Source organism: Nuphar pumila, unplaced genomic scaffold (assembly GCF_984573655.1).
Source record: "Nuphar pumila unplaced genomic scaffold, dmNupPumi1.hap1.1 HAP1_SCAFFOLD_108, whole genome shotgun sequence".
NCBI classification, from domain to species: domain Eukaryota; kingdom Viridiplantae; phylum Streptophyta; class Magnoliopsida; order Nymphaeales; family Nymphaeaceae; genus Nuphar; species Nuphar pumila.
This window is the reverse complement of record NW_028323176.1, coordinates 18,887-28,368: the sequence shown is the minus strand read 5'-3', so window position 1 is coordinate 28,368 and position 9,482 is coordinate 18,887.

The following is a 9,482-nucleotide window of genomic DNA, read 5'->3' as shown; positions in this document are numbered from 1 at the left end:
TGTTCCGGTAGGGGGTCGACCCCCTTACGGAACATAGGGGGTTAACTCCCTTACGGAACATAAGGGGTTAACTGATCCCCTGTTCGGGCAGGGGGTCGACCCCCAGCCTTTCTGCCAGTGAGTCGACCCCTTGCCGGAACAACCTCTTTTTTCCGTCCCCTAACGAGCGACGGAAAGATTCTGTCGCTAACAACGTATTTTCTTGTAGTGTTAGACTTCACGAAGTTCACATAAAATTATTTGCAAACTTTCAATTAAATTTAGACAAAATGAAAAAATTCACATATATTTTATGCGGTCTTCTTCAAGTCTGCATGTCATCATATATTTTATACAGACTTGAAGAAGTCTACACATATATTTTATGTAGGCTTTCTCAAGTCCATATAAAATATATGCGGACTTCCTCAAGTCTTCATATATTATATAAGGACTTTTAGAAGTCCATATATAATTTATGCACTTTTGACAAAGTTTGCCTATATTTCATATGAACTTTTCTCAAGTCCGCGTATATTTTATGGGGATTTTTTCATTCTTATTTATGTTCGTTGTTTGCATGTTTAGATAGAATAATGTATCTTTTAGATGATGTTTTTCTCTAATTGCTCATCAAATCAAGGTGATCTTCGTGGAAGTGAAAAGCTAATGTCCTGATCTGTCGCTTTTTTTTTTCAAGATTTTCAATACAGGTGGCCAGAAAATAGCATAGAACCGATGAAAAATGCTTAGCCTTAGAGGGTGCAGAGCATGTTTCAATTTCGATTTTGAAACTAAAAAATGAGAACCTTAAAAGGAGTTTTGGTTCTTACTCAAGATACAAAAGTTATAGGCTTATCTCAGCTTTCCAGCGACTATCAAAACATAAGTTTTCGACATCTGATAGGAGATACAAATATGCGAGTAGAGATTGTTCTTCAAAAAAAGAAAAGTTCGCATATATAAGAGAAGTTCACATGTTTGAAGGGTAGAAAGGTCTTTTAAATCTAAATATTTATGATTTTAGACATGGGAAGAATATAAAAAATTGTAGGCTTTAAAAAAAACGCATCAAATTACCTCTATAGTACAATCATTTTTCAAAAAAAGGCCCAAAAGAATTAAACTTATCCAAATTACAAGATTGGATTGGTCCTAATCACATGCTAATCCGTGGTTCATGAGCACTAAGCAAGTCCAAGTCTTTATTGTTCGGATCTTTCTTTTGGTTAGTTTGAAGACTGATGTGCAGATCCTTAAAAGAGGACTTCACCCAAATATTTGTTGAAACGTTGCAATATGTAAGCCTATAAAAAGGTTGGGACTTGTGGTTGGTTACATGTTATGTGATGTTCATATGGTCTTTGTTTGGTAAAGTCTCATGAGATTTGAACTTTCATGCACATGAGAAAATGAATGTCATTGTCACAGCTAACCAAACATCAAAAAATTAGCTCACAAGAGGTGTTTCTCATTTACATGGGGAGTTACAATGGACCTCTTTTGATTCTAATTCATATGACTCCAAATCAAATTTGAATTGTGTGGTGCAGCAAAAACAAATGCACGGTGTCTAATTGGCCCACAAATCCGAGGATCTGGTGACTGAGGTTGGATTTGGTATGATACCCACACCAAATCTGAGGATTTGAGATCCATATAACCACACAGAATCCAAGTTTTTTTGGCCTGATTTAGGGAGGAGAGGACCAAAGATTCAAGGATTTCAGATCGTAGGATCTTGGATCCTTAGGCTTGATGATTAACTCGTGTTCAAGATCTAAGGCAATGTAGAAAACCCTTAATGAAAAAACCCAATATCCACAGCTTGACAACAAAAAAAAAAAGGGATAAATTCAAATATTATTTTTTAGAAAGGTATTGGGAAAATTTGAGTATATTTACAATAAATAATGTAAATTTTAAAAATTAAAAATAGATAATTTAACACATTAAAATTAAAAATGATATTTATTGGAAATAAGCAAGATGTGGACTGAAGTTAACAGCCTATAATTTCTTTTTATAGGCAATGGTGGACCCCTACCGGTTTTAACCGCCTATGAATTTCTTTCAATAAAAGTTCAGGATTTTTTGAGAGGAAGTTCAGGAATTAGATTATCTCAACGATTTTGTGAGTAGGATCACTATTCATGAAAAAATAACAAACTTTCTAGAGCTTTTAGTTATTGGTAAGATTCTTTTCTTCAACCCAAATGCAATAATAAACATTACATGTTAGAGGAGGATGGATAAAAGAGTCCACTTTACCAATACATCTTGAGATGTATGATTCATTATAGTTGCAATTACAAATAACCTCATATATTGATACTTCATTTATTTTTTTAATTCATTCAAAAACAAAAAAAAACCTCATATCTTGATCAATGTTGTCAGTATAGGCTGATACGCATAGTATTGGCAAAAAATCGATACGATGCTAACCTGAATCGGCCATTCTTTAATAAATGTAAAAAATGATTAAAATTAATATTTTAATGGTTTTAACACGTAACATTCTGATTGACACAAAATAATTTTAAATTATTTTTTAGCCAATTCAGAATGATTCACTTGAGAATCTGTATCGGGCAGATTCAACTGGTTCGTTGGCCAAATGATTCAAGGCCGATACCGAGACAACATTGATCTTGATACACTTCCTTGGCTATATTTGGGCACGTTTGCTTTGGTCATAGGTGGGATGAACTATCACACCTGGGAAAGTTGAAGCTTGAGAAAGTTGGTCATGAGGTCATTTTGGTGACCAACTTTCTCAAGTGAGAATCACAATCACTACTTGCACTCTCATGTTTGAAATTTGCAATGACAAGATCTTGAGAAAGTCCAACTTTCTCATGGAGTTAGCCATGGTGCCCTTTGTTTTCTTTAAATTCTACTCTACCCGAGGATCAAAGGGTATGACCTTATGAAACTTCTACATTAGTGGATCAAATGACATGAATGGTTTGCATTAAATGGATGAAAACAACAAAGAAGAATCATTGAGTCGTGATACCGTACGAGCTTACACCCCAGAAAACTCATGCTGATCAAGTCTTGGGCCATCATGTCCATGACCATCTTTTTATTCTGTTTTTTCGTTTTATATTAAATAATGTTCATAACATTAACCCTACAAAATTTTCAAGGTGATGTTACTCTTGTATGTTAGATAATTAGTGGAACTCAATAATTCAAACGAATTTCAAAGCTAACCATAAAATGAAACATGATATGACAAAGTGAGAAGAGAGAGAGAAACGTACGTGGTTTGGCAATTGTGTCTACGTCCATGGGCTGACAATGATTCTTCACTACTGTTTCTCAACGTTTTTACATTGTTTTATATCTTTTAGATTTTGATCCTAATAAAGCTCTTCATAGCATAAGGTATGCTTCTTATCTTTTCTAACATCTTTTTTACCAAGATCTTTAACCTCTTTCTTATCTGTTCTATCTCCTTGACGATTGTTATTATTGTGTTTATATTTATCTTTGAGAGATATCGACCAGGCTGTTACTGCATTTGGTGCACATGGCAAATATTGTTAACCTGTTTATCTTTATCCTTGAGAGATCGACCAGGTTGTTGCTGCATTTGGTGCAGATGCTCGATAACAGATCTGGATCCGATAATACCCCCACTCAAACTGAGCAGTGGTCTTGTTTACAGGCCGAATTTGGGTCTAAGAGAATGGAAGACTGCGTTCGTAAGTGGCTCTTAGTAAATATATATCGGCAACATGAAGATTTAAAGGAATAAAGGCTGTAATAAATTGACGCTGAGCCACCCATTTACGAACCAAGTGGTATATGATTAGAGCGATTGTGAAACACCGGGTTCACGGTCATATGCAAGGTAGAGAGATTATCGCAGAATATGGTAAGAGATGTAAATTCCAAGATCACGAAGTATGAATGTGATCCAAATGAGTTCAATAGTGGTAGAAGCTAAATACCGATATTCAGCTTCAGCGACCATGGGTTGCTTCTTTGCACTCTATGAGATACAGTTGCCTCCAAGATATGCACAATAGCCAAAAGTGGACCGACAAGTGGTAGGACATCTGATCTAGTTAGCATCCGAAAAACTATAGAGAATGAAAGGATTATAAGCAAGGAGGCGAAAACCAAAGTGGATGGTGCCTTTGATGTACCAAAGAATTTGCTTGATGAGTTGAAAATGGAGCTTAGTAGGAGCATGCATATATTGACAAACATACTGGAAGCTCCCAACTAAGCTCTGGTAATAGCAAACATCTTTATAGGGAGGGGAAGCATGTGGTGGTGATGGTTGGCCAACCATAGTTATGAAAATGGGGTGACAATACTTCATTGAGCTTTTTCGAGAATCTCATATGTATAGCGAGTTTGGTCAAGGAAAAGGCCTCCATCAAACCGTTAGACTTGAACTCACAAATAATGGTGAAAATTCCCAAGATTTGTCATGGCAAACTCTTTACTCAACTGCTGAATAACATCGGTCAAGAAAGTTGTATTACTCCCAATGATAATGATGTCATTGACATATAATAATAAAAAGATGCATCTGCCAGAGTGTCGACATATGAAACCCATGCATAACAAAAAATGTTGAATCAATCAAACTACGTACGAGAGGATTGATGCAACCCATATAACTCGCGATGAAGTTTACACACATGAGTGGGTTTGGAAGGGTCAAAAAAATCAGGTGGTTGGTTGGTTCATAAAGGCTAGTTCATCAAGAGAGCCATGAAGGAAGGCATTTTTTATGTCAAGTTGGCAAATGGGCCAAGAAGAAGATAAGGCAATGGACAAGACAATGCAAATGGTAGTGAGTTTAATAACAGATGAGAAGGTCTCAATAAAATCGACTCCGAGAAGCTGTGTAAAGCCTTTGGCCACTAAGCAAGCTTTAAGTCGATCTAAGGAGCCATCAGCATGAAGCATATTTTTAAAGACCCATTTGCAGCCCACTATATTCATGTCGGGGCTCTTAGGAACAAAAGAACACTCATTTTTTCCTGCATGGCGTGAAGCCAACCAGGGTAAGAGAGAGCCGCTTTAACGGTTTTGGGCTCAAGAGGGATTTCTAACTCAGCTAAAAAATATTTCAGGTTGGGTTTGATGATGCTAGCCTTGGCATGAGTCAACATAGGATGAACATTACTAGAGGAGACAATAGGATGAGAAGAAACAAATAATGAGATCAATGAGATAGGAGGAGTGACAAGTGAGGCAGAGTCAATCTATACAAGAGAGGTTATTTTGGTAATATATTGTTTCAATCAACTTAATTAGAATATTAAACCCTTATTCTGAAAAGAATACCATGGTTCAAATATGTAAATACATGCATATAAAAAAATATAACTGTAATCCATATAAGATAAAAAAGTAACCGAAGTCGACCCTCTAAAGGAACCCATAATGCAAACTTAACGCCCCTGAATTTAATAATAAAATTTATTATAAATTTTTTTATTACAAGGCACATGCAAGGGTCAAATCAGGTCTGACCCATCATAGGTCAGACCCCCAACACCACAGTCGATACAAGGCTCGGGCTAACGGGTCAGGTCTGACCCAACCCGACCCACGAGTCTGGTCTGCCCACCTCATCCAGTTCGGTCCCCTTAACCTGATGGGGACCGAACCAGGTCAACCCATAAGGCCTAACTCGGCCTGACCCAACTTGAGTCAGCTGAAAGGGACGCTGAACCGACCCTGAGCAAATGGCCGATCCTGCCATGAACAGATTACCAAACCGGCCCAGCATACTCAATCAATTGTGGGATATCGAACCGTCCTATGCCTAATGGCCAAAACAGACTGAGACGTCATACCGGCTGGTTCTCGAGTCAACCCTGGGTCACCGGGTCCACTGAAGTCCGGTTTGCCCGAGTCGCTGCAATGCCTGAAGGTTGAACCGGTCGGCTCACCCAAACAAATCATCTAAAGCCTAGAACCAAACGTCGATACCCGCCGACGGAAGGTCGAACTAGATGTCATTTCTCATCGGCAAAGGGCCAAACCAAATGCCAACTGTCACCGGCCCTTGACACCGGGCGGCGGGTGGGGCGAACTGGATGCCCCATCCACCAAAAACCTTTATCTGGTCACCCACCAGTGGCTTGGGCAAACCGAAAACCCAGCCACCATCGTCATTCGCCATCCGACGTGGGTGATCAGTCGATGGGCCTGTTGGCACACCCGCCTAGGTCACCTAAGAAGTGGAAGGGCCTTTCGACCCTTCCGCTAACCAAAAAACTGAAACGGAAAGGGGTCGATAGGGCGCCTTCACCATCCAGATCATGAGTGGGAGGGTTGGATCATTCCTCCTTCCATTTGGGCGTAGCCAAATGGTGCGGGGAGGGTCGATCAACCCTCCTCTTCCTGTGCCCTGACGAAAAACTGGAATTTAGGGGGGGGGGGTCTGTCTGGCTCTCATTGGATCAACAAGAGGCCGGGGAGGACCGTCCAATCCTCCCTCCTCCTTAAAGACAGATGGTGCCTACACCAAAAAGCTGAATGACATCCGACAAACCGTCGGATGCCGTCTGATGCCTTGTAATCACCAAAGAGGGTGAACCACCCTCCATGGTGAACTGCCGGTCCCGTCAGTCTTTCAGTGGCACCACCTCCTTGGCGAGTTCGGGTGCGGATGATGGCCCCACCTCACGAGATGAGCTCGCTTATGATAAAAATACAAGTTTGTATGCTTTCGCATGTTTCGCGATTTGTTGTTAGAAATACATGGGTTTTATGTTTTTGCTCGTATCTTGATTCGTTTCTAGCTATGCAACCGTGGCAAAATGTTTCTAATTGTCTCATCGTAATGACCGATGTTTTGTAATGTCACATTGCTAGTTCATGCACTCGTGGCACTGTGCACATGTATGTCTACTTGCATTTATGCACAGTTCATGATGACACATCGGTTTGCATATCACAACTTTTGTGTTGTTACATTAGAAATTTATGTTCCTTGATGCATACTGTACTACTTGATATGAATTGTGAAATGAAATGTCGTGGTTAATTTCTCATGCTTTGCTTAATCGCATTAACTCATGCTAGTTATATTCTCTTATTGCTCCATATGTAGCTTTGTACACTTGCTTATGTTGTAACTGCTCAATTATTATAAGTAAGCATGCTACTTGTTTCATGATAAATTGTGCTCTCATTTTCCACATATTGGTATATTGTGATTGGTTTGTCTCTCCAGCTCGAAAGAGTACTGACCCCATTTTATGGGGATACAGGTGTTTGCTTAGGCGTGCGATGAAGCTCGATGTGCAGCAGCGGACATGAACCCACACTTCTGAACCATCAAGGATCTTGGCAGTCGTTTGTTTTATAAAAAGGGAAATTGTTGTACATTTTGTAAATGTATTAAATAAAGTTGTTTCAAATCAGTGTCGTTTCACTCCTGTGACCCGCCCAAAGTTTTCCGCTTGTTTCTTTTTTGGTACTTCCGCACTTGCGCAATTATTTAAAAAAAATACCATAAATCCAAAGGATTTTAAAGGATTTTCAAGTCGGAAATTCTGGGGGCGTTGCATGTGTGCATCAAAATATATATTTTGTGGTACCCCTTCGATGATAAGGGTTTTATTTTGGAGCTTGGGTGGAAGGAGTTGTTTTATGTGATATGTGTAAGGTATAGAAGTGATTCTTTTTTAGGTTCTTTGTCACCATCATCTTCATTTGTGAAGTGAGTGCATTCAGTTTATGCATTTTTTTTCTCAACATCAGTGGTATTCGAGCTTGTGGTTCAAGAATGAATATATGCACAAGCCGAATGATTAGTTTAAATGACATAAATTACAATTTATGGAAGAATAAGATGAAAGATCTTTTATTTGTAAATGTTATATATCTCCCAGTGTTTTCTACTCAAAAACCTGAGTATAACAGTCATGAAGAGTGAGAATTTGAGCATAAGCAAGTATGTGGCTTTATTCGATAATTTATTGATGAGAATGTCTACAATCATACTCAACATGAGAATCATGCAAAGTCATTATGGACCAAACTTAAAAATTTGTATGCTGCAAAGATAGACAACAACAAATTGTATTTGCTTAGATGAATGATGCAACTCAAGCATAAAGATTAAAGCTCTATAGACGACCACTTGAATGAGTTTCAAGGGCTTATTAATCAGTTGTCTGACATGAGTATTAACTTTGAAGATGAAGTTGTAGGGTTTTGGATTCTTGCCACTCTATCGGATTTATGAGAGATATTTAGGGTCTCACTCACAACCTCTTCTCTAAATTGTATTGTTTCTATAAAGCTTGTTAAATTCAGTGTTCCCAATGAAGAGATAAAAAGAAAGTCTGAGGGTTATTCTCTATAATCAGAGACATTGGTCACTGAGAATAGAGGGAGAAGTAAATTCAAGGGTGAGAAGGGTAGATATAAAAGTTGAAGCAATTCAAGATCAAGGTATAAGAATATGGAGTGTCATCCTTGCGGAAAAAAATGGCACATCAAGAAATATTATTTTCAGTTGAAAAGAGAGAACAAGAATGTTGAAAAGCAAGAAAAGAAGAATAATGAAAATGACGATTGTATTACCTTGACTACTTCGACTGGGTTAGTTGTTGTCTATGATGATGATATGATAAACTTGACTAGTCATGATACTAGTTGGGTGATAGACAGTGGTGCCTTTCTACATGTTACTTTAAACAAGGAGTTCTTTGCTACTTATACTTTAAGTGACTTTGGAGTGTTGAGAATGAGTAATGATGGCTTGTCTAAGGTTGTTGGTATTGGTAATATAAATTTTCAAATCAATAATGAAACCATATTGATGCTTAAAGATGTTAGGCATGTGTCAGATATTCGCTTGAATTTGATTTCAGCAGGAAAGCTAGATGATAAAGGCTTTTGTAATACATTAAATGATGGTCAATAGAAGCTCATTGGTTATGGCTCATGGAAAGAAGTGCAACAGTTTGTATGTTTTACATGTATCAATTTCAAAGGATGTTGTAAATGTGACTGAAAATGATAAGTCAGTTGAATTGTGGTATATGAGGTTGAGTCATATGAGTGAGAAAGACATTGAATGTTTGATAAAGAAGAATCTACTTCCTAGAGTGAAGTAAGAAAAGTTGAAGAGATATATGTATTGCTTGGTTGGGAAGGAAATGAGAGCATCTTTCAAGAATCATCCTAGATCAAGAAAGAAGAAAATTTTAGAGTTGGTACACTCAGATGTATGCGATCTTTTGAAGGAGAGTTCACTTGGAGGTGCACTTTATTTTGTGACCTTCATTGATGATCACTCAAGAAGTTGTGGGTCTATTCTTTGAAGAGAAAATACCAAGTGCTTGATGCATTCAAGCAATTTCTTGCTTTTGTTGAGAGACAAATAGAGAAGAAGTTGAAGTGCATACGAACTAACAATGGAGGTGAGTATTTGGGATCATTTGATAAATATTGTAGGATGCATGGTAGAAGGCATCAAAAGACTCCTCCTAAGACTCTTCAGTTGA